Raw genomic sequence first — 24229 nt, 5'->3', positions numbered from 1 at the left:
AACTACATGTTTGGGGATCAAGAGTGGAGGAAGACTTTTCATGGTATGTTCTTTTGTAACATGAGTTTTGGGCTTTTTGAATATATGACCTATTACAAATAAAGAAATAGAATTAAAAACAAATGTCCTGGCCTAGGCGAGATGCAGTGTTAATGAGCAGGAAAATGGAGATGACAGTTTAGGGCAGCAGTGGAGAGGTTGTTGATATTGGCTTTAGAAAAACCTGGATTTGGATCTGCACACTGACGCAGCTCCAGGTCTTCAGACAAGTTACTTCACCTCATTGAATCCCAGTTGACACATGTAACTAGGGACTCTCCCTCCTCGTGGGGAAGACGGGTGACGGTGCAGGCAGGCACTTAGAGTTGCCTCTCTGTGCTGAATCTCAGAAAGTGGTAGCTGTGCCACCATGGGCCCTGGAAAAAACAAAGAAAAGGAGAGCTTGGGTGCTGTTCATGTCTGGTCAAGAGTAAGAATGCCTCGCTGCTTCTTGATGCCTCACTGGTTCAGAGCATCCCTGAGCATACCTGTGCTGCTTGAAAACCTGGCATCCTCTGAGTTGCCGGGGCAGGAGGAAGTATGGAATTCATCACGCTGGCTGTGCTGGCTCAGTAGCAGCGCCCTCTTGCCTGGGCAGAGCTGGCCTCCACCGGGAACTGCTGGGCCCCACCAAAAGTCTCCATCTGGCCAGAAACCCTGAGGGCAACCCCAGCCTTGCTCCAACTTGACGGCTATGTCTATCGTCTTTTTTGCAAGGAGCTTTCAGTTGTCTTCAAAGACTTTCTCTCCAGACCAAAGGCGATGCCTTTCTGGAGGTTGCACTTTGTGTGACCCCACATCAGGTGGGGAGAGAGACAGAGGGCTGTCAGGTGACCTGGCAGGCTGGAGTCAGAAGATATCTGTCCAAACTGTGAGGTCCAGGTCCTTCACTCCAACTCCCTAAGCCTCAGTTTTCTCATCTGTAGAATGGAGATGCACCTGTGATGATCAAATATACAGTAAAAGCACTGTGTTAGCAGGACACCTGCCTGAAGCACACTTTCTTTTTCTTAGGATGGCTGTGTTACAGACAGTTGTGGAGACTGAAATGGGCCTCAAGTCAAGTCAAACCAAAACAGGATCCGCCAGGGGTTTCAAAGGAACATGATGAGGCTGTGCTAGTTCTGCTCCTGCTGCTTGGGAGGGACCTATGGGTGGGCAGGTGAGCATTGGGTAGGGAAGAGAGGCTGAGTGGGCTAGCTGCAGAGACTTTTCTGGGGTTTTTCTCCACTCACTCAACAATCAGGAATGGGTATCCCTTTATTGGTTCTATTGGGAGATTCTAAGAAAAGATAAGACATGGGTGGCCCCATCCTTGAGAAACCCTCAGGCAAATGTGGGGGCAGAGATCATTCAGTCATTCAACAAACACTTATGGAGCCACTTGTGAAAATGGTTGTGAAAGATGCACAGAATGGATCAGCCATGGTCCCTGCTTTTTAGAAGCTTATAGTGTAGCAGGGAAGATCATTCATGGCACATAAGGCTGTATTTTCATAAGAGAAATTACCATTGTGCCAACTAATTTTGTGAGAACTGAACGAACATGGGGCATGAGTGCTCAAGGCCAGGGAGGCTCAACTAAGAAAGGCTTCCTGAGGAGGCTGGAGCTAGGTTAGTGGGACCAGAACCAAGAGGCCACACTGAGGGGAGGCGGGGTGTCCCTTCAGGAGAGTGATGTGTGACGAGCTAAGACGGCTGCTGGTAGGTGGACTGGGGCCCTGGGGCAGCATGGGCCCCTCTCCAAAGCTCCCATCAGCCGTGCAGCTGTATTGCTGCCTTGCTCTGTAGGGGGGAATAAACTGCTTATTATTTTCCCCTCAGCCTCACCCAGGCAGCTCACCCTGCTAAACACCAGAGTGAAAGGGACCTGTAAACGTCTGGCAGGGGCTCACATCAGATCTGGCCACTGGAGTGGCAGGGCCTGGTTGGCTCCTGGCTCATGCTGACCTCAGTCTAGCCAGAGGCACCAGGCACCTGGGTCACCTGCTTTTTGTCTGAGTTGAAACCCGCCCATGTTGGGGATGGCGACTCTGCCTCTGTCTGCTGGGTCTCTCTGTCCAGCTGGCCTGGTGGATTCACATAAATATTGATTGTCTGCTCAGCCATCTGGGAAGGGAGAGAGAGAGAGAGAGAGGGAGAGAGAGAGAGCGCGAAGCCGGGCAGTGGGGAGAGCCCTATCAGGCAGCCCTGGATGGATAGAGTGCTCACGCTGAAGGCTGACCAAGGCCCCCTTTGGCCTTCTCCCTGTAGGAGAGGCAGGAATCCTAGGGTGGAGAACACCCTGGAGGTTGGTACACACCAAATTCAGAAGAGTGCTAACCTCGGAGCACGCATGATGAGGAGAATGCCAGCAGAGAGAACAAGGGGGTCTACGGTGGTATTCGTGGTGGTTTATTTCTTAAGCGAAGAAGGGCTACACGCCTGTTCCTGATCTTGTTCTTTGTATCCTTCTCTATGTCTGAATAGTTCATAATACATTTTGTTTAGTGACCTTGAGAGTCCACTGACTCCTTCCTCAAGCCTCTAGGCAAGACTTCAGCAATGTACTGGAAACTGGTGATGTTCTAGCCTAAGTTTAAAGCTTTGAAGAAGGAATTCCCAAGACCCCAACACAACCCAGGCGGCGTCCCGCTACCTGCTCTTCCCCCAGCTTTGTCGGGGACGTTGTTCCTTCTCTGGGCTCTGGGCAGCAGCCCTATAGCATTCCTTAAGTCCCCCAGTCAGACTGTAAACTCTGTGGGGGCAGAGACCCCTCCTGTGTTGGCGCTGGGCACACAGCAGGCACGTAATTAGTGTTAGGTGAAACGCTGGGGAAAAATCAGCCCAGGTGAGAGTGCTTTCATAGCTGGGGAAGCGTGACACAAAGAGCACAAGCTTTGGGGTCAGACCTGGATTTGAACCTGAGCCCTGACACATATCAGCTGTGTGACAGGGGGTGTCACTTCACCTCTCTACTCTGGGGTTCCCTGATCTGTAAAAAGGCAATAATGATAGTGCCTACCTCATGGGGCATTACACGGGTAAACGATCTAATGTACAGAATGCAGCTGGTCCATAATTGGTGCTAAAATCCTAAAGTCCCCAGCCCCCATCCTGAGCAGTTCAATTCCCGAGAAGCTTCTTGAAGCTCCTGATGGAGATGTTCTTATATCTTTGTCCTCGTCTTAGTCTGTTTCTCTGTCGTCTCGTTTCTGATTCTGTCATAGCTCTTTTTTTTTTTTTTGTCAGTTTTTCTTTCTCCCCTTTCTGTTTCTCTCATTACCTTTCCCCCAACCCACTTTCTTAATTATCTTCCTCTCCACCCCCTCCCTCCCTTCTTCTTTCCCTCCTTCTTTCTCCTGATTCGTACCCTCCAGGGCCTCTGTGTGACTGTACTTCTCACCTTGCTGGCTCTGTTTCACATTCCTCTATTCAAGGCATACGATGACTGTCCTTAGTGCATTCAAGGAAATGAGCGAAAAGAAACCAGACAAGTAGCTGCTGTCCACGGAGGCCATGTTTGATAATCAGTCATTTCTGGGAAAAGCTCTTAACTCTTGGAACCCAAATGGCTCCTATCCCATGGTTATTGCTCCTACTTCCCAAGGGCCCCAGTCTCCACCAGGGTCCTCTGCAAACCAACAGCAAGGCCTTGAAAATCGTGTCATCCAGGCAATGGACTCCTTCTCTGAGTCCACTCCCAGGTCAGGATTCTGCAGGACCCTGGAGGGAGGGGACGTTGTTTGGAGGATTAGGAAGCTCTCTTCTAATGGGAGAGTCAGCACTCTCATGAGTCAGACCTGACACAAGCTCAGAAAACAAGCAATAAATAGAAAGCAATTTTCTTCCTGAGCACTGAAGAGCCGTGCCATTTAGAACAAAACAGATTTAACCAGAGAAGACTTCTTGGAGGAGGTGAGTATGCGGCAGGGATTGAAAAGAGGACTTGGGGGGGCGCGGACACCAAGATAGAGAATAATGGCCCAGGTCCTCTCAGAGGGCAGGTGAGGGTACCCAGGTTGTGTTGCGTTCAGGAACTGTGCATTTAGTTTCACAGGTTGGAGCCAAGAGCCATCATCATGAAATTAGATTGGTAGGGAAGGGACAGCAGGAAGACAGGTTTCCCCAGAGCAACTGGGTCAAATCCAAGGATGTCAGGCTGTCAGTCTCTGGGACATGCAGATTCTTGGGCTGCTGGTGCCACTTCCCTCCTGGAAAAAATGCAAATGGTGCAGTTACTCCCCTAGCCCTGAGCCCCCTAGACTGCTTTTTGGGAGAAGCCCACCTTGCAGGAGGGAGGGGCAAGGTGAGGTGGGGTAGAAGGTGAGTGATTTCATTTGACTTTCTCGTATGTGGGGGTGGGGGGGAGGGTACATCAGGATCTTAAAGTATGCATCTCTGCTTTTATGAGTCTATGTGTGAACTAAGATCCCACATGCCACACGGCGTGGCCAAAAAGAAAAAAAAAGTTAAAAATTAAATTGTACCTGAAAAAGACATGTTTTTGTAAATCTGTGTAAATGGGAGCGTATGTGTATGTATATATGTGAGACCCAGGGCCATACCCCGACTGTTTTTTTTTAATTAATTAATTAATTTTTATTTGTTTATTTTTGGCTGCATTGGGTCTTCGTTGCTGCGCGTGGGCTTTTCTCTAGTTGCCGTGAGCTGGGTCTTCTCTTTTGTTGCGGTGCGCAGGCTTCTCATTGCAGTGGCTTCTCTTGCTGCGGAGCACGGGCTCTAGGCGCGCGGGCTTCAGTAGTTGTGGCTTGCGGGCTCTCGAGCACAGGCTCAGTAGTTGTGGCGGACAGGCTTAGTTGCTCCGTGGCATGTGGGAACTTCACGGAACAGGGCTCGAACCCGTGTCCCCTGCATTGGCAGGTGGATTCTTAACCACTGTGCCACCAGGGAAGTCCCACCCCGACTGTTATTATTAACAAACCCTTTTGGTCGCTCTGAGGTGTTTCTCTTTTGTGGCCTGAGGGCCCATCTAGCTCTCCTGCTGATCAGGGGATGGGATCTGGGACCTTGGATTTGGCTGAACCCAGCTGCATCGTTTTGCACTGTGATGCTGCAAATTGGCTGCGGAGAGGCCCAGGCCCAGATGGAATCAAATGGGGAGAAACTCTGCTTTCCTCTCTGATGAGGCTGGTAACAGCCCAGCCTGCAGGGAAGAGGGCCAGAAGGATGGATAGTTTTTAGGAACTGATTCACCAAAGCTCACCCAACATATGTTTTAATGAGGTTCTTTTTTGCTGGATTCTGTGGGGAGAGTTGTGACAGAGCAGGGGATTCCTTACATCCAAACTTTCCCTGGCTTTCTCCTGAATTTTTCCTTTTCCAGGGAAGCTCAGCAGCTAGAACTGGAACCACCAGGTTGGCACCTTCCCACCTTCTTGCCATTCTTCTCTCCTTGTCCCTCCTCCCTCCTACTGCAGCAGCCCAGGCTGGGCCGGGCAGAACAGAATGGGCCCTCAGCCCCTTGAAGCACTTTGGAACGGGAGCGGATGGGCCAGCCTGCAGCAAGCTGGGCCAGCACACACCAGCATCCAGGTCTTCCCCTCTGACTGTCAGAGAAGCCTTGGTTGCCTCAGATGAGAATAATCTGGGCAAGCTTCTGGTCCTTTGCCCTCACGCAGCCCTTGGTTCTCTGCAGGTAGCCGTCTCAGAAAGCAGGGATCAGACTGGAAATTTCCAGGGCAGAGGCCATATGTCTCCAGCATGGAGCCCCTTAAGGGCTCCTTACCTTTTCCCTATATCCTGCCTTCTGGGCATGTAGGGTGCCCGGTGGGGTGGGGGTGGGGATGGGGGTTGAGCATGGTTTTGACTGATTGGGAAACTTGCCACCTGCTGGGGAGTCCTGGGCTGGCAGGAAGGTGGTGAGAGCCTGGAGCAAATTCATCAGCTTCTTCTTCCAAAAACCTCCAAAGAAACCTCCAAAGCACTTTATGAAGATCTATATGTCCTCCTACGACGTCTGGGAAACCAGAGGACAAAATCACCACTTTTCTCTATCAGAGTACGGAACTGCTGAGAAACCTAGCATTTTAGCCAGACAAACACATCTGGGAGTAACAAAGTCAGAGTTCAAATGCAGAGCCCTTCTGTCTCCAGTCCTCAGCTTGGCCCCCGTACCCCTATCTGGTGGGATTTTAAATAAGTTGGAAAATTAGCTCATTGGCATCAATAAGAGCTATTGAAACAGCTCACCAGCCCTCGGTGGTTTTATGCAGTCACTCCACTCACTTGCTCCTGATAATGGATCATTCTGTCTGGCTGTATAGTGAGACTGGTCAGACGAGGGGCTGCGTGCATACAGAAGAGAACCACTGGTCTGACTGAAAGCAGGTTTCCAAACACCATAAAGGGAGATGAAGAAATAGAATAAAAGAAGAGGCTGAGAGGCAGGCAAGGAATGCTATGGAAGGGCCTGTCTGCAAGGCTGACCTGGGGGCTGCAGGGGGAAGGCCGGTGAGCCTAAGGATGGACAGATCACTTCCTGCTGAGACCCAGAGCCAGATACTAAAGCAAGCTGGCCAGAGCAGCAGGCTGACAGAGGAGGGCCCGGCACGGAGAGATGGATGGGGCCAATGCAAGGCAGAAACTAAGACTTGGCTGAAAAGGGCAAGGAGGGCTGGTAGGGAAGGGACCAAGTTGTCCTTGGTCACCCCGTCTCCAGCTTCTAAGAGTGACACCCCTCAAGCTTTTAAGAGTATGGCTGAGAAGGGGAGAAGTAAATTGGTACTGAAGAGGATGGGGAGGTGTGGCAGGGAAGAGACAGAGGCAGGCAGGAAACCACTGGAAGCCTGGAGGGTGCAGGAGAGTGTGGGAGAGGTTTGCACCCACATCTTCTGGGCACCCAGCCCAGGCCTGACGATAGCCAAGACTGCCATGGGCAGGGGGTGGGGGAGGTCTGCTTTCCTCTTCTCACCGTGTGTCTGCCTGCCCCAGGAGGAAGAATGGGAAAAGATGCATTTACCGATTGCTTCCAAACATTAACCCCTCTCTCCCACCCTCTCAAATAAGCACACCCCACCCCATCCCCTTGTCACCCTGCTTCCCCAAACAAACATTGGCTTCACTTTGTCTTACTTTCCCGGGACTGGGGGCAACAGTTGCGTGCACAGAGAAGAACTTGGTAAGCGCTCAGAATTCCTTTGGGAGGTTGGTGTGTTTTGTGATCTGGAGCTACTGTTATATCACATTAGAGTTTAAGCTTGCTCCTGTTGGTATCTTTAAAATCAATGGCAATACATAAAGATTTTATCCAAATCAAGGCATATATCTGCAGGTGCTAAGAATTCATGCAGGAGAGATCCATTAGCAGTGCATGAACAGCAGAAAAGGGGCAGAGAGGAGGCCAGGGCCTGAGATCAGATGCTAGCACCCAGCATGGACACAGAGGTCCTTGGCATTTTGTCTGACACCTACCAAGCGGGGGCCTTGGAACTGCAGCCGGAGGAAAGCAAGCATTAAGGAGGCTGGGCATGGTCGCCTGTTCATCCATATCTCAGCCACATTCTGGGCAGGTGAGACACTCGTGTTTCTTGAGGACATCCAAGGGAGTGAGATAATCTGAATGGAAAGCCTAAATGGGGGTGAGAGAATTCCAAAGGATAGTGCTTCCTCTTTCCCAACAGAAGGTGGGATATGTAGCTCTCTGATCTGAAGCCAGAAGGGTGGGGTAAAGCTCCTACAATTTCAGTTTTTACGAATCTTATTACTATCAGTGATGTTGTAAATGATTAATAAGGCATTTGAAATGGAGGCTTGTCCAGTGGAGATGAGGGAGGAAGGAAGGAAGGAAGGGAGGGAGGGAGGGAAGGAGGAAGATTAGTATTTATTGAGCGCTGACATATCAGGCGCTCTGCTTGGAGCTTTCACACACCTTATCTCTGTAGTTTAACCTAGGCAGCTGCAGTCTAAGGGTAACTCCTTGCCTCCCACAGCTTCTCCCTGTTTACCTTTCCTCCATCTGGGCCTTTGGAACTCAGGTCCACATTCCCTCTGGGTTTCTGTCCCCAGGGGCTGTCTTGGAGTTGTTGCATCAAGGAAACAGTTTACAGGGCCTCCTGGCTGTCACTGACTCAAGACTCCAAGCCAGGAATGGAGCAGACAGTCAGCTGGAGACTTGTGGAACAGGCTTGGAGGGGGAGGAGGGGGAGGAAGAGGGAGGGAGGAGGGGACTCAACACTGCTCTTCATCTTCGCCAGTCAGCACAGAAACCCTTGCCCTTGACAGGCGCTCCGGGAAGGATGCTGGACTGGAGTCGCAGCCTGCGTCCATTCTCTCCTCTCCTGCTGCTGAGTGGGAGGCCGGGGCTTACTCCTCACTCACTTTTCCTCTCAAGGCTTCAATTCCTCCTTGGTGGGAGCTCAGGGGCTATTTCTCAAGGCCTGGAACAATTCTGACCTTCCAGAATCGAACTTGCAGTAGAATGTAAGCTCCGTGAGGCAGGGACTTTGGCTGTTTTGTGCACAGCTGTGCCGGAACAGTGCCTGGTGCATAGTAGACCCTCGAAAAATATTTGTTGAGTGAGTCTCCTATCCTTTCTTCCCTCAGAGAGACATCCTTTCCTAGGAAGCCCACACCTCTCTGCCCTTGCACTTGCTCCTGGCAGCAGTGTGGGCAGCACATGGAGAGATGCGGGTTCTGGATGGTCTCACACAGCTTCCTTGGGGTCCTGGCTTCCCAGCAGGCTCAGTACCCTGCAGTGGAAATACCAGACCATCCCTTCCTCTGGTGGAGCAAAGCACAGTGGAGGACAGGGTTCTTCTTGGCAAACTCCAAACACGGCCACTCGAGGCTTGCCACTGCAGAGTAAATTATTACAAACAGGTGTTTCCTCTCAACCCCACAAACTCTTTAGAGATGGCTGGGCTGGGGTGGAGGGAACCTCTCCCAGAGGCTCGGTTACCAGGTGCAGAGAGAACACTGTTTCCTCACCCTCCCGGCCCAGGTCATGTTTGTGAAGCACCTTGAGCACCTTGGGCAGGAAGAGTCCTCCAGAGGTCATTCCTCTGCCGCAGGCACCCTGGGTGCCCCCTGCCTGGCAAACTGGTCAGAAAGGGAGACCAGTGTCCTCTGGGTCATTCAATCTTCCTGTTTCCCTTGCAAAGAATCCCCGTCCCTACATAACCTCTTTCCAGCCAGCTTAGGACCTGAGCAAGGTTACAAGTCCATCCCACTGTGGAGGGGCGAGCACATCCTTAGGCTCCAGGTGGCCACAAGCTCTTCATTCAGTGGGTGAGCCTGCAGTCTGCGCCCTAGGCTTCAGTGCCAATAGTCTGTGGGGCCCAGTGCCAGCACCATGGCAGAGGCTGGAACCTGGGCAGCCTCTTACCGACGGCAGGCTGGACTCTCCCCCACAGATCTAGAATGAGCCCTCCTGTAGGTGGGAAGAAAACATGGCTGCCATTCTACACGGGCTCCTGGAATTGCTGCCTGAGAAGGAAAATGGGTGTAGATTTGCTTCTCCCTACCTGCTACCCATTTCATACCAGAATCCAGGGAGCTAATTCTGGGTCTTGCAATTTCCCTGTTCATTGTTAGCCTCCTCCTCCCATGGTCTCCCTGGTCACCCAGCCCATCCAGCTCAGAGGAACTCCAGGTGGGGAGGCTCTCCTTAGAGGCTGGGAGAGGTGGGGTGCTTCCACCACGTTAGCCATCTGGTCTCTGGAGCAGCCCCCAAGGGCGCCGCAAGTTGGAAGCTGCTCTCTGCCTGTTTGGAATCTTTGCTTGGGTTCCAGAAGGACAGCGGTGTCACTTTCATAAGCTTTGGCTCATTGCTGCACACTACCTGCTCCTTCTAGGGGGCTCCCTCTCCTTCCGCCTCCTTGTACCTCTCTTCTTGGTTATTAGCAGGGCCTGGGAGGGCATCCTGCCAGCAGACGGCCAAAAGGCAGAGCAGGCAGCCGTGGCAGTGGCCGTGCCAGCAAAAGGACGGGCGATTAAAACAAAATGATTCATCTTGGGAATGAGTGCAATTTGCTTTCCACTTACAGGAACCGGGGCTGGGCTCCAAACAGCCTCTGTGGACTCTGAGGGGAGATGGGAGTCTAGGCCATTGACTGTTAAGTAATGAACTCCACTGAGTGCTCCCTGTTGACTCTGTGGAGGGGGGATCTGGCTGGGAACGTGGGTGGGTGAGCCAGAGAACGGGCAGGGGAGGCCAGAGGCTGTACAGCTCAGTCAGGACACAGGGGAAAGTGGGGGCAGTGCTTCTGCAGGTGCCCTGGAGGATCCAGAGCAGTCCTGGGCACCATCATTGTTGGAGGCCTCCAAGAACAGTCAGGCTGGGGCCACCTAACCCTTTGCTTTGTCACCAGTGCTTCAGGAATCCACAGGCTATTTAAAGAGCCTTTGCTGAGTGTGCCAGGCATTAAAGAGCTGGAGATTAATAAGGCGTGGATCTTGTCCTCAAGGGATTTATAGTCCAGGGGCGGGCAGTCAGCAGGTCAACAGAGGAGTGCAAAGGATAAAAGCACTGTGATGGAGACAAATAGAGGACATCATGGGGCCCAAAGTGTGGCGATGCCAATCCTATCTGGTGGGGGTGGGGGGAGTGAGGGAAGGCACCTAGGTGACTGTGTCCTGAAGATGACTAAGTGTTCTCTAGGTGGATTGGGGCGGGGGTGGGGTGGGGCAGCAGGATGGAGTGAGGAATTAATCTAGCTAGAGAGATGAGCCTGAGGATAGGACATGTGAAAAAGCCTGTTTAAAAAATGCGGACTTGGGCTTCCCTGGTGACGCAGTGGTTGAGAGTCCGCCTGCTGATGCAGGGAACACGGGTTCATGCCCCGGTCTGGGAAGATCCCACATGCCGCGGAGCGGCTGGGCCCGTGAGCCATGGCCGCTGAGCCTGTGCGTCCGGAGCCTATGCTCAGCAACGGGAGAGGCCACAACAGTGAGAGGCCCGCGTAATGCAATCAATCAATCAATCAATCAATCAATCAATAAAAATGCGGACTTCCATGGTGGCGCAGTGGTTAAGAATCTGCCTGCCAATGCAGGGGACATGGGTCCGAGCCCTGGTCCGGGAAGATCCCACATGCCATGGAGCAACTAAGCCCGTGTGCCACAACTCCTGAGCCTGCAATCTAGAGCCCGCAAGCCACAACTCCTGAGCCCACGTGCCACAACTACTGAAGCCCACATGCCCAGAGCCCCTGTTCTGCAACAAGAGAAGCCACCGCAATGAGAAGCCTGCACACTGCAACGAAAAGTAGCCCCCGCTCGAGACAACTAGAGAAAGCCTGTGCGCAGCAACGAAGACCCAACACAACCAAAAATAAATTAAAAAAAAAAAAAGAATAGTTAAAAAAAAAATGCTGGAATTTGAACAGCCTGACCCGGCTGCCATTGGGGAGGGGATGCAAGCAGAAATGGACCTAGGGTTCAAGAGGGCCTGGGAACACCATGCTGTGGAGCCTGCCCTGATCCCAGCCACTGAAAGGGTTAAATCAGGGATGTGATGAGGCCAAGTTTGCATTTTTAGGCAACTTTCAGCCACCTTGGGTTTTTTCAATCATGTCTCATCCAAGCCCACTATATTCTAAAAAAGAATCTGAAACATGTATGTGAAACTGTTAGCATTTATTTAAAAAGGGCAGTGGGTACACGAGTATATGTTATTTTATTCTCTGTACTTTTCTTTGAGTTTTCAAATTTCAAAATTAATAATGAATTTTTGTGCATCCATATGATAGAATACTGTGCAGTATTGAAGAATGAAAGTGAAATACGTATTCTGTCATGACAAAATGCTTGTGATATTTTTTTTTAAGAATTTTTTAAAAATTAATTTATTTTTGCCTGTGTTGGGTCTTCGTTGCTGCACATGGGCTTTTCTCTAGTTGCGGCGATCGGGAGTTATTCTTCGTTGTGGTGTGCGGGCTTCTCACGAGCTCAAGGTGCCTGGGCTTCAGTAGTTGTGGCACGTGGGCTTCAGTAGTTGTGCCTCGCGGGCTCTGAAGTACAGGCTTAGTAGTTGTGGCGCACGGGCTTAGTTACTCCGTGGCATGTGGGATCTTCCCGGACCAGGGCTCGAACATGTGTTCCCTGCATTGGCAGGGGAATTCTTAACCACTGCGCCACCAGGGGAGTACCTACTTGTGATATGTTCATAAGTTGCTAAACAGGATGTATATAGTATGATTCTATTTTTGTAACAATAATAGCAACAAGTAAATAAATAAAACGGATCTGGAAGGAAACTATTGAAATATTAACAATGGTGAAGTTACCTTTAAGGGGTGGAATTTGGATACAGGTAGAGAGAAGGCAGAATTTTCTTTTTCTATTTTATACCTTTTAGAGTTGTTTGATCTTTAAAATGAACCTGTATTATTTCAAACAAAAGTCTCCTGTTTTAATTGCTAACTCTTTATTTTGATGCAATTTCAAACCCAGAGACAAGTTGCAAGAATAGTAAACGCATTCAACTATACTTCAATTAAAAAAAAAAAGAGGGCTTCCGTGGTGGCGCAGTGGTTGAGAGTCCGCCTGCAGATGCAGCGGACGCAGGTTCAGTGCCCCGGTCCGGGAAGATCCCACATGCCGTGGAGCGGCTGGGCCCGTGAGCCTGCGCGTCCGGAGCCTGTGCTCCGCAACGGGAGAGGCCACAACAGCGAGAGGCCCGCGTACAGCAAAAAAAAAAAAAAAAAAAAAGAACAGTAGAGGAGCTCGTTATACTTTTTACCCGGGCTCAGCACTGGCTTCCATCTTGCCCCACACAACACACATTTGTGAAAGGATTACCTCCATTTTGCAAACTCCAGTGGCCACTTTACAGTTTTTACTTCTAGACCTCTCTCCTGCTTCTGACCCTGCTGTGCTCATAGCTTCCTGAAAGGCCTGCTGTCCCTCGGCCTAAATCTCCTCTGCTTCTCCAACTCTCCTTTTGTGTTCTCCTTCTCAGGGCCCTCCTTTCCAGCACCCCTTAAACACTGGGGTTTCTCAGAGTTTCAGCCTGGGCCCACGGCTTGGCTGTGTGTATTTTCTCTTTGGGAGAGCTCATCCACTTTCATTTACTAAAACTACTGTCTCTATGCTGATGAAGCCCACATCATATCTGCAGTCACCATCTCTCCCTTTAGTTTCAGATGCCCATATTCAAATGCCTGTTAGACACATATGCCCTTAGATGGTCTACAAGCATTCTGAACTCAACAGTCTCAAACGTGTCATCTCCCCTCCCTCCTGCTAACTGTCCTCTTCTGTGTGTCCTTCATCTCAGGTGATAGCGCCACCATCTTTCACTTTGGCAACTGCAATCGACTCCTAATTGGTCTCCCAGACTACAGCCTTCTGCCAGATAATCCCGCTCTGTCAAAGTGACAATCCTTAAATGCAAATCTTATTGTGTCTTGCCCTGTCAATGGCTCTCATCCCCTGCAGGTCCAAGGTCCTTAGGCTGGCACATGTGGCTCCTCCCAGCCTCTCCAGCGTATCTCGTGCCCCTGCCCGCCCCATGCCCATCAGCCCATGCCTCCATGTGTCTGATGAAGTTGTTTTCCTTACAGGGACCTCCTCTCACCTTTCTTTCCTTGGCTAACCCATCCTTCAACACTGAGCTCAATGGGCATCTCCTATAGGTTAGGAGGAGTGTCCCTTTCACGTGTAATTGCATTCTTTTTCTTTCTTGTATCTATCCATCTACCAAACAATTTTTAAAATCTTGGTTTTTGTCTCCCTCACTGCTCTGTAAACCCTGGAAGGTAAGGGGTTTGCATATCTTTATATACAATTATATACCTTTATATCCTTAGTGCCTTAGCACAGTGCCTGGCGCATGGTAGACACTAATAAATGTTTGCTCAGCAGAGGTGGACATTCCCTCTGGCCTTCTCCACGTCTCTGCCCCCTCCTCCTGGCTGCAGTACGCTTGACCACACGTCGCCTCTTTCTCTGTCCCAGCCCTGGGCTCCAGCCTCTGCTCCACCTTCCCGCTCTGTCCCTATCCCCGGGCTTTGCTCCTACGTGCTCCTTCTGCTGCTTTCCTCCCTCACGTTCTCTTCTGCTTCTTCCCTTCTATTTTCAACAGCTCTTGCTACCCTCTCGTATCTTTCCAGATGCTTCTCTCCCACTATCCTCCCCTGTGGGGGCCACTCAGGGCAGTTCCAGCCCACTCCTGGCCCAGGGGTCTGGTGTAAGACTTTATATAATTACTTCACAATGGAGCTTAATGATTGTAAAGCATTTTCATCTCAACCCACACAATTCCAGATTTACAGCAACCAAGACTTCACGCTTAAAATTGAACTCACACCCCACTAGGCCCCTAACTGGAGTGTCTTACAGAAAATGTATCTTCACAGCCCTTTAGGGAAGAGTGTAACTTGCTAACAGGCTTTTCTCTCTAATACCTGTAAGCGTAAGAACCTAACTTTGCTCCTTAGCACCCCATCTCTGTAAGGATCCCATCCATCACATGCATCCAGGCATTTACCGTGTTATAAGCTGATCTACTACCATGTGAGGGGCTTTGGGGGTACACATTCATTCCGTCTTTCACTTGTAAACTTACTGAGCCTCCCACTAATGCCACCCACTGGATACAGACAAGGGGTCATGGATGAGTATGCCCTGAGCAAAGATCCAAAGGAACTCATGGTCTGGAGTGGAAGACAAATATGCAAAAATTTTTAATAAAATAAGAAGGGTGTGGTGGAGGTACCAGGTGCTATGGGAACATGGAAGGAGCACCTGAGCATGCCTGGGTTGGAGGAAGGTTTTAGAGAAATGACATTTGAGGAATGAACGGGAATTGATGAGGCAGACAAGGAGGCAGTGAAGTGGACATTTGTCATGTGTCTGATTGCCCAGTGTCTGAGCGCCCTTCTTATTTCAGAGGGAATTCCCTATCGCATGAGTCTCAGTGCAGGCAGGATTCCACCTTCTACTCCACATGGTGGGTAGGGGCGGGGGGAGCATGGTGGTGCAGATTTTTTCTCTCCCTGCTTCCCCCACAGCATGGGTGTGGGCAGAGTAAGGGTAGAGGGAGGGTGAGCCCTGCAACCTGAGCTCAGCCAATCAGATGCCCCCACAGGGTCTTTGGGACGTTGACAGGAAGGGCAGGAACAATTGGGAATCATCACAGCAAAGATATCTAGGCTGGGGGGGTGTCAGTTGAGGGTGGATGGGAAGGGGCAGAACTAGCAGCGGTGTCTAACCAGATGCCCTTGTCATTGACCTTGGAGCGTTCTCTGCCATCTAGCCTCCCTCTGTTCCTGCTTGTGGTGGGAGCTGCCGCTCCAGCCTACCCGTCAACTCTTGAGCCGCCAGAATTTCTCTTTCCAGAATACTCCTTATCTGCTTAATTAGTGATAGTTGGTTTCTGTCGTTTGCAGCCAAGTTTCCTGTCTGGTCTAGGCTGGGAAGAGTCTTGAAGAAGCTAAGAAGAGCAGAGCGCAGTGTTTGGGGAAAGGTGGGTAGGGTGATATAGCTGGAGTACAGGAGAATGTAAAGAAAAAGCGTTCACAAGACTGGGAGGAGGGGCAGAGGCTCACGATGGAGGGTCTTGTCAACCAGGCTAAGACATTTGCCTTTTTCCTCATAGGAGATGAGCAGCCATTGAAGAGTTTAAGTGAGGAGGGTCATGGTGAGACTTGAACTTTAGGAAGATCACAGGAGATCCATACAGGGATCGACTGGAGCAGGGCCACTGCTGCCCCTGGGGGAGATTTAGCAAAAAGGTGCCTCTTCCAGGCAGCCTCTATCCTGTGGGTTGTATTGCTTGGCTAGCAGAACGTGACTGGATTTCAACCGCAATTCGCTCGCTCTGTTGTGCAGAGCACAGGTGGTACAACAGTTCTCAATAGCCTGGAATTTCGGCCACAACACTATCCCTGACCCTAAGGAGCTTACAGTATCACCTCTACATTGCTTTCTTCTGACACAAACCTCCTTCCCTTCTCACCAGAGAGACTGCCTCTCTGTCCCTGATTTCTGAGGAAACGAAGCCAATTTTTAAAAAAAAATTTCTATTGGAGTATAGTTGATTTACAATGTTGTGTTACTTTCTGCTGTACAGCAAAATGAATCAGTTATAAATATACATATATCCACTCTTTTTAAGATTCTTTTCCCACATAGGTCATTACAGAGTATTGAGTAGAGTTCCTTGTGCTCTACAGTAGGTCCTTATTAGTCATCTATTTTATATATAGTAGTGTGTATATGTCAATCCCAATTTCCCAATTTATCTCCCCCACCCCCGCTAACCACAAGATTGTTTTCTACATCTGTGACTCTATTTCTGTTTTGTGAATAAGTTCATTTGTACCATTTTTTTAGATTGCACATATAAGCAATAACATGGTATTTGTCTTTCTCTTTCTCTGTCTGACTTACTTCACTCAGTATGACAACCTCTAAGTCCATCCAGGTTGCTGCAAATGCCATTATTTTGTCCTTTTTTATGGCTGAGTAATATTCCATTGTACATATGTTCCCTGGTTGTCTAGTGCTTAGGATTCAGTGCTTTTACTACTGTGGCCCAGGTTCAGTTTCTGGTTGGGGAACAGAGATCCCACAAGACACGTGGCATGGCCAAAATAAAAAAATTAAAAAACAGACAGCCAAAAAACTTCCCCAAGGGCTTCCCTAGTGGCGCAGTGGTTGAGAGTCCGCCTGCCGATGCGGGGCACACGGGTTCGTGCCCCGGTCTGGGAAGATCCCACATGCCGCGGAGCGGCTGGGCCCGTGAGGCATGGCCGCTGAGCCTGCGCATCCGGAGCCTGTGCTCCGCAACGGGAGAGGCCACAACAGTGAGAGGCCCGCATACCACAAAACAAAACAAAACAAAACAAAACAAAGCCACTTTCTTCGCTGGTTCTCAAGACACAGCCCTTCATTTCAAGTAGAAATTGGCTTTATAGTCAGGGCCTCTACCACACGTGGTTGTGTTTCTCTAATTCCTACACCCAGAAATCTTCTGTTGAGTTTTTCTTTAGGCATCTTCTCTTCAGTCTATTCAAGTCCTCCAGGGAAAACAGTGGCCAGGTCACTTGGCTGATCAGTGGGAAGGTCAGCTGCACCGGTGAATGCCAGTGTATGGAAGGAAGGGTTGGCCCCCTGCCCTCAGCCATCATGCACTGAGAGGGCCTGTTTCATGCAGAGACTCTGAACCATGGACTCTGGACTCTTCCTGCCACCAGAATCTCAGAGGTCATTTGACCTAAGCTGCCACTCATAGTAGCCTTGTCAGTGGGCACCCAGCCTCTGCTTCCATACCTCCTGTGATAAAAAACTCAGTACTCATTGTAGCAGCTTGTGTCTTGGCTGGACAGCTCAAATCACTGGAAAGGTCCTTGTTTGATGGTGACCTTGGTCTGAGTTCTGGGATTTAGGAGCTGTAGAAAGATGCTAGACATGGTCCACTTTACAACCAGTTGCCTTTCACCATACTTTTTTAGCCCATCTCCCTGCCTCATAGTATCTCAGTTCACTTTTGGAACATCTGGAGAGGCTGAGGTCCGTGTCCCCCTATCACAGAGGGTGGTGTATTTGGGTGACCTTCTCAAGGTCAGACTCCACTCTGACTCCCACTGTGGAGCTTCTGGATCATTCCTGCACATTCCTTTCTCTGCTTGGCGCCTCTTCCTGTTCCTAAGGACTCATCCCCTCAGGTAGTCTGACTTGTTAGCTCTCTCTGGACTGACCAGCCTGAGGTGGCAGGGTGCTACCCGAGTGGGTGGGCTGCCTGGGGCACCCAGGCCTCGCCAGTTCCGCAGGGCTCAGAGGAGAGGAGGATGGAGGTAATTGGGGCATGCAGCTCCACCAGGAGGCTGGCAGGGCAGATTGTTTTCCTGTTTGGTTTTCATTCTCTCTCCTCCTATTAGGTTCGGCTGGGCGATTGAAACTGCTGGTGTGTGTGTGGGCAGCACAAGCCTGTGTGCTTGTGTGCTTGCACGTGTGCGTGTGCGTGTGCGCGTGCGTGTGCACAGCTGTGTGGGAGGACATCCGTGCGGGAGGCTTCAAGAGGGAGCAGCCTCTCCTTGCCGACCAACTCAGGCTCTGACAGCGCTCCCACTGAATTGGCCTTAGAAAGTTTCCTGGGTTTGACAGGAACAGAACAGAAGCTGCAGATAGGCTGCACAGTTTCCCTGACAACCCCAAAACATGGATGGGAGAGGGAATGGTGGGAACCAGAGGGAAGGGAGTGATTTGGGTCCACCACCAGCTTCAGCCCCTGTCTTTCCCCCTCACAATAGCTTAGGATAAAATGTTAACCTGGTCCCAACGTTCTCCTGGGAAACGGGGAGGGAGGACAGACAGCAGTGAGGGAACAGAGGTGCCCCCTCAGGTAAGGGAAGCAAGAGCTGGGCTCCAGAAGCAATTTCTGGAGGAATCTGGCACCCTCAGTTCTCCTTTCTTACAAAGGTGACTTCTCTCCCTCTACCATTCGCGTCCCTCACTTTCTTCTCCTGGCAGCTTTGAGGACCCCTCCCCTCCCAAACTAACCCAAGAAAGACCAGAACCCTGGACTCTCTCTACCTGAGAGGAGTGGGAGGGGCAGCGAGGGGCGGGGTGTCTCTCCTGATCCCACCCGCTGAACTTTGGGACCGCTCTACTCCTAGAAAGCAGGAGGTGGAAAGCTGAGACTGTTCACTAGGAACAAAAGTCATTTCTTAGTAGTTAGTAAAGCTGCATCCCCTACTGCAAGGTCCCCTCCCAAGCGAATGCACTCATAGCGTCTCCCCAGAACCAACTCCCGGGAAGACCTGTGCCTGGCAATTCTTGACAGCCCTCTGGTCCTTCCCAGCGTGGAGGCCTCTGGATCAAATTAGCCCTGTCCTTGATCCCTGGTCCCTTGTCTTGGGCACTAGAGTTCCTTTACTTGAGAATTATGGAGGCTCTGAAGGCATTTTTGCATAAAATTTTAAAACCAAGCAACCCTGATGCTGTACTAGTCCTGCAATTAAACCTTAGTGCTGGTTGCCCAGCCCGGCCTCGGTGCAGACCAGGCACCAGGCTTTGGGCTCCTTTGGGCACTCAGAGAAGCCCTGCCTTGTTGAGGTGTCAAATGTATTTAGCGAGCAGGTAGAAGGCAGGGGGAGACACTCACAGTCTCCCCTGATGGGTTGGTCTGAGGCTTGAATGGAGGAAGGGGTGCTGGGCAGGGAGTGACAAGGCCGGGGCTCCAGTCTGGCCCAGGCTCCAACCAGCTGACTGGTTGGAGGAAGACAGTCACACTTCTGGTGCCCACAGTCCCGAGCCAAACATTGGAACACAGTCTGACATGCATGTGGGGGGTGGGCAGGTCAATGAATCAGAAGATTTGCAATGAAACAGATGGTTGCTATGACCATGATCCCTTTCTGAGTCTGGCCTTTCTGTCTCTCTCCATGCCTGCTGGGCCCATAACTCCCAGGACATTTGACAAGATCTGCCTGGCTTTCTGCCTCCAGGGAGTCCAGGGTTCCAGGGCATGTTCCCTCTGCCTCCTCCCTATCTGCTGCCCCTTCCTCTCAGCTCCCTCACCCTCAGCAAGGCGTCGTGGCCCAGGGCCCCCCCGTCTCCCGCCCCAGCCCGAGCCCAGGCGAGGAGAAGACAGTGCCCACCTCCTCCTCCTGGCTCCCAGGAGAGCAGCAGAGCTTGAAACCCACCCAGGAGAGCAGAGAAGACTGAGTCTTGAGAGTTGCCAACCCCCACGGCTCTAGGAGGACAAGACAGCTTTGAGACTGTGATAATTTTAGGACACTCCAGTAGGTGGCTGAGAACTACTTATGAGGAGGGCAGTGTCTAACAAGAATGAGCACAGTATGGGGAGGGAGGGAGAATGACTCAGGAGATCAGGCTCCTTCCTAAGTAGTAGTGTAACCACGTGGGTTGCCAGTAGAGAGGCCTCAGCGTTGGGCCCTTTGTCCACTCGGGAATGTTCTTCCCAAACATCATATATGCACATACACCCCATTTAAAGGGAAGAATCTTTCTCAGGTACCTACCTTATGGGAGGAACTGGGGACAATGGATAAAAGAGTGTCTTCTTTTGGGGGTTCTCTGAGGTCCCTACTTTGAGTGCTGGGATCCTGGTTTCCACTGGCTTTGACCTCCCTTAACCTTATACCTTTGGGTCCTCTGCTTCCCCCAGGCCAAAGAGACCCCTGTGACTGGCAGCCCTGGCTGAGACTGAGGAGAGAGCCGCTGGAGGTCAGGCAGGTGAGAGATCCATGGTGGACAGTCACCATTTGGCCTCATCTCCCATCCCGAGCCTCTGAGAAATCTGTATGGGGGAGGACTGAGCAAACGGAGGCCAGAAGCTGTGAGCAGATGTGACGGTACAGAGAGGAGGTGGCAATCCTCAGGCTTGGCCTGAAGCCCACACTGAGTGGTGCAGAGGGCAGTTCAAGGTGGGGTTCATATGTGCGTGGAGTGGCTATGAGGGAGCAGGAATTGGGGGGACTATGTAATAGAATCTCTAACTTCTGAAGATGCTCTACTGAGAGATGCTGCAGACACTAAAGTGTAGGCCATTAAGCTAGGTGATACTCCAGGCTACTTTGGGGCCCTTGGGGCACCTCTGGAACCCTTCTGCCCAATTCCCTTGTATTAGTTTCCTGGGGCTGATGAAACAGCTTACCACAAACGTGGAGTTTAAAATAACAGAAATTTATTCTTTCACAGTTCTGGAGGACAAAAGTCAGAAATCAAGGTGTCCACAGGGTTGGTTCCTTCTGGAGGATCTGAGGGAGCCTCCGTGCCATGCCTCTCTCCTGGCTTCTGGTTGTTGCTGGCAATCTTTGGCTTGTAGATGCCTCACTCTAGTCTCTGCCTCCATCTTCACATGGTGTTCTCTGTATGTCTTCTCCTCATTTTATTAGGATATCTGATGTGGAGCCTACCCTGAACCCAGGATGGCTTCATCTTGAGATTCTTAACTAATTATACCTGCAAAGATCTTATTTCCACATAAAGTCACAGTCTGAGGTTTCCGAGTGGTCACGACTGTTGGGGAGACACTCCTCAACCCAAAACATCCCCTAATTGCACCCTTACACCAGATCTCAGGAGGAGCTGAGAAGAGCTCCACAGGTTTGTTCACCACCTGCTTGTTGGGGTGTCGCAGGTCAGGGTGGTCAGAGGACACTGGGACCTGAAACTGAGACCCACCTTCCCCACCTCCTTGTTACCCTGAGCCTCCCAGAAAGTTGCAAAGAAAAAGCTATTGAACCCCGCTCCCATCTTGGGCAGGAATGTTTCTCCTCCATCCAAAAGAAAGACAAATGTCCAGAATGTTTCCTTGGAAAATAAAATTGTATCTTGAACTGCTTCTTGTTAACTAGACAAGTGCCTTTCTCAAGCCTCCCTTAATCCATCTTGCAGCAGCTCAGCCATGTTTCCTCTTGGTCTGTCCGTGAGGTTGGAGTAGAACAACCTCCTCCTGATCTACCACTCTGCTAATGCTGAGGAAACATTTATCATGATGTCTTTCCCTGTTTCGGTGGCGAATATTTTCACCTGGAGAGGATACAGCAGAGACATTCAGATGAAACAACCCACCTAAACGCACAGATTTTGAATTTTCTCTGTGAGCCATCTCGGCTGACTGTTATTTTTGCACCCCTCCCTTTGTCCCTCCCACCCCAGGGTTGGTAACAAGCTGAGCCATGACTGTCTACTTGCCTCAGAGCAATTATAGCCACCCCCACCCAGCACCACTCCACACAATTTCTCTCTAGTGAAAGAGAAAGCCAGGAAGGCAAGTGTGAGGTAGCATGGCTGTCAGTCACCCTGATGCTCTAGAATCAGCAATCATTACTATGATAAATTTCTTTGGAGTTCCCATCACGAATAGTGCCTCAGAAGGGAGAAATCATATTTAGACGTGAGGCCCTGCTGAGTTCATCTCCTTTCGGCATTTTAAGGAGAAAAAGGGCCAGCGCTGCAGTGTTAGGCTTTCTTCTACAGCACACGAGGGCGGCAAAGGGTCAGGGGAAGGGGATACTGTAGTCTGAGGATTGAGCAGATCTCACGGCAGTCTTTTTAATCTTATAAACTCTTGAGTGTTTGGGAGTCTGGTGATAAGAGCAGATCCTGCTCAGGCAGAGCCCAGGGATGGGTGAAAACAGAAGAGACTGGAGCAGGGCCTGGGGAAAAGGAAGAGAGTGGGGCCAAGTGTTGCACCATAGATCAGTGTGTAGGCTGGGATGAGGACCCGGACCCCAGCTGCTGTGTGTCCCTTCCAGAACCATGAATTTCACCTACAGATAAACAAAGGAACCACCATTGTTTTGTGCTTTATACATTATCTGATTTAATCCTTACAACCCCACTGTGAGGTAAGTGTAGTTATGTATATTTTACTGATTGGAGAAATGAAGCTCAGAGAGGTTAAGTAATTTGCTCAAGGTCACACAGTAAGAGGCGGGAGTCTGGATTTGAACTCAGGTTTGTCTCACCTCAAGAGTCAGTAAGTACTCGCAAGCACCTTGCAGTCCAGCCTCTTTTTCTCCTTAAGGGCCAAGCTGGGGAACTCTGGAGCTGTGAGGTGGAAAGAGGGGAGACTGTACAGGTGGCTCACAGGAGCCACTGCAATAGGGCAGTGAGTAGGTTCGTTGATGCAGAAGAGGAGGTGTCCAGTGACTGGTCCTGGGTACCCATGGGAGAGAAGTCTGGCTAAGTCACTGGAATCAGAAACTGGCAGATACTAGAAATGTAGGTTTTGTCAAGGAAGTATGAGGTGGTGATTGACTGGGTCAGGGTCTATCTCATTCATGGAACTCTCTGCCCAAGCTTCTCCTCAAGCAGGACTTCTTACTTCTCTTAAATGACTTTATTTTTACCCCTCAGAAGCACAGAGTCAATCACGTCCCTTAAGTCACTGGCCTGTTCTAAGCCTGTGTTTTATGCTATTTTATTATTTTCTACCCTCACTCCTGTTAACTCCTTTACCATAGACACTCACTTCAGTGCATTAAATACATAGCTCTCCAGTCTGCCTTTCATATGCTGATAGAGATATATGTGTATTCTTGAAAAAAGATTCATGCTGTTATTGTGTGTGTGTGTGTGTTCTTAACTTGCATCATTGGTTTTGTGCTGTAAATCTCACTGTTTCTTCGTTCATTCAATGGTAATGACTTAAGATCAATGCGTGTTGTCATGCATACTTTTTACGGCATAATAGTCCATCATATGCAAATACCATGGTTACCATCCAGCTCCTAGGCGCTAGCAACCGTGCTGCAATGAGAATCTTTACACACCTCTTCATCAGCCCGAGGCAGTGTTTTTCCCACAGTGGGAATGGGAACGCTAGGCCATAGGGCAAATAGATGCACCCCAGTCACCTCAACCTCTCCTTGCACGAACTCCCTGTAACCCACATTCATCATTATGTTCTGCTTTTTAATTGCTGGTTGTATCTTCACTTGTACATGTCTTGTCTCTCCTGCTAGATCATCTCTTGAGGTCAGAGACCATGTTTCACTCATTTTCGTATTCTTAACAGTTCCTAATATACATCTTATACATAGTTGGTGCTTAATAAAACATGTTTTAATAGACTGAATGAATATCCCCTTTCCCACTGGGATGTTTCTTTCTTTTTTTATTATTATTATTTTATTTAATTAATTAATTTATTTTGGCTGTGTTGGGTCTTCGTTGCTGTGCTCGGGCTTTTCTCTAGTTGCGGCGAGCGGGAGCTACTCTTCATTGCAGTGCGTGGGCTTCTCATTGTGGTGGCTTCTCTTGTTGCGGAGCATGGGCTTTAGGCGTGTGGGCTTCAGTAGTTGTGGCACGCGGGCTCAGTAGTTGTGGCTTGCAGGCTCTAGAGTGCAGGCTCAGTAGTTTTGGCACATGGGCTTAGTTGTTCGTGGCATGTGGGATCTTCCCAGCCCAGGGCTCGAACCCATGTCCCCTGCATTGGCAGGTGGATTCTTAACCACTGCGCCACCAGGGAAGCCTGGGACGTCACTTTCTTGAGAGCAAGATTGACTGTGGTTCATTCACCTCAACCAAGTTCAGAATCTGACCCTTTGTAAACTGTTTGTCTTAGGTCTGATGCATGACATTTCAGACGCGGAAAAATAGCACTGTAAAGAAAGAATTGGGTTGGGAATTAGGAGACTTGAGTGCCATGTGACTAGTTTTATGACCTTGGACAGGGTGCATTTCTCCTCTGAGCCTCGGCTTCCCTGCACATTGGGAGGGGTTTAGTGGCTTCTTTCTCCCAGCCCTGGATGAGGAAAATGATGAGCTG

At 50.2% G+C, this 24229-nt stretch overlaps 1 long non-coding RNA gene across 1 annotated transcript in view; it reads left to right on the top strand.

The window, feature by feature from the left end:
* Positions 1-2071: 2071 nt before the first annotated feature.
* LOC149750474 (uncharacterized) overlaps positions 2072-24229 on the top strand; it is a 49460-nt gene continuing 27302 nt past the window's right edge. The window contains exons 1-2 of the long non-coding RNA XR_016392277.1: positions 2072-3936; positions 20117-20184. This is a non-coding gene — a long non-coding RNA (uncharacterized LOC149750474). The remainder of the gene's footprint in view (positions 3937-20116; positions 20185-24229) is intronic.

This window comes from Delphinapterus leucas, chromosome 1 (genome assembly GCF_059928025.1).
Source record: "Delphinapterus leucas isolate spDelLeu-1000000601 "Yukka" chromosome 1, BTC_Dleu_Yukka2, whole genome shotgun sequence".
NCBI lineage: Eukaryota > Metazoa > Chordata > Mammalia > Artiodactyla > Monodontidae > Delphinapterus > Delphinapterus leucas.
This window is presented reverse-complemented; position numbering and strand designations above follow the sequence as displayed.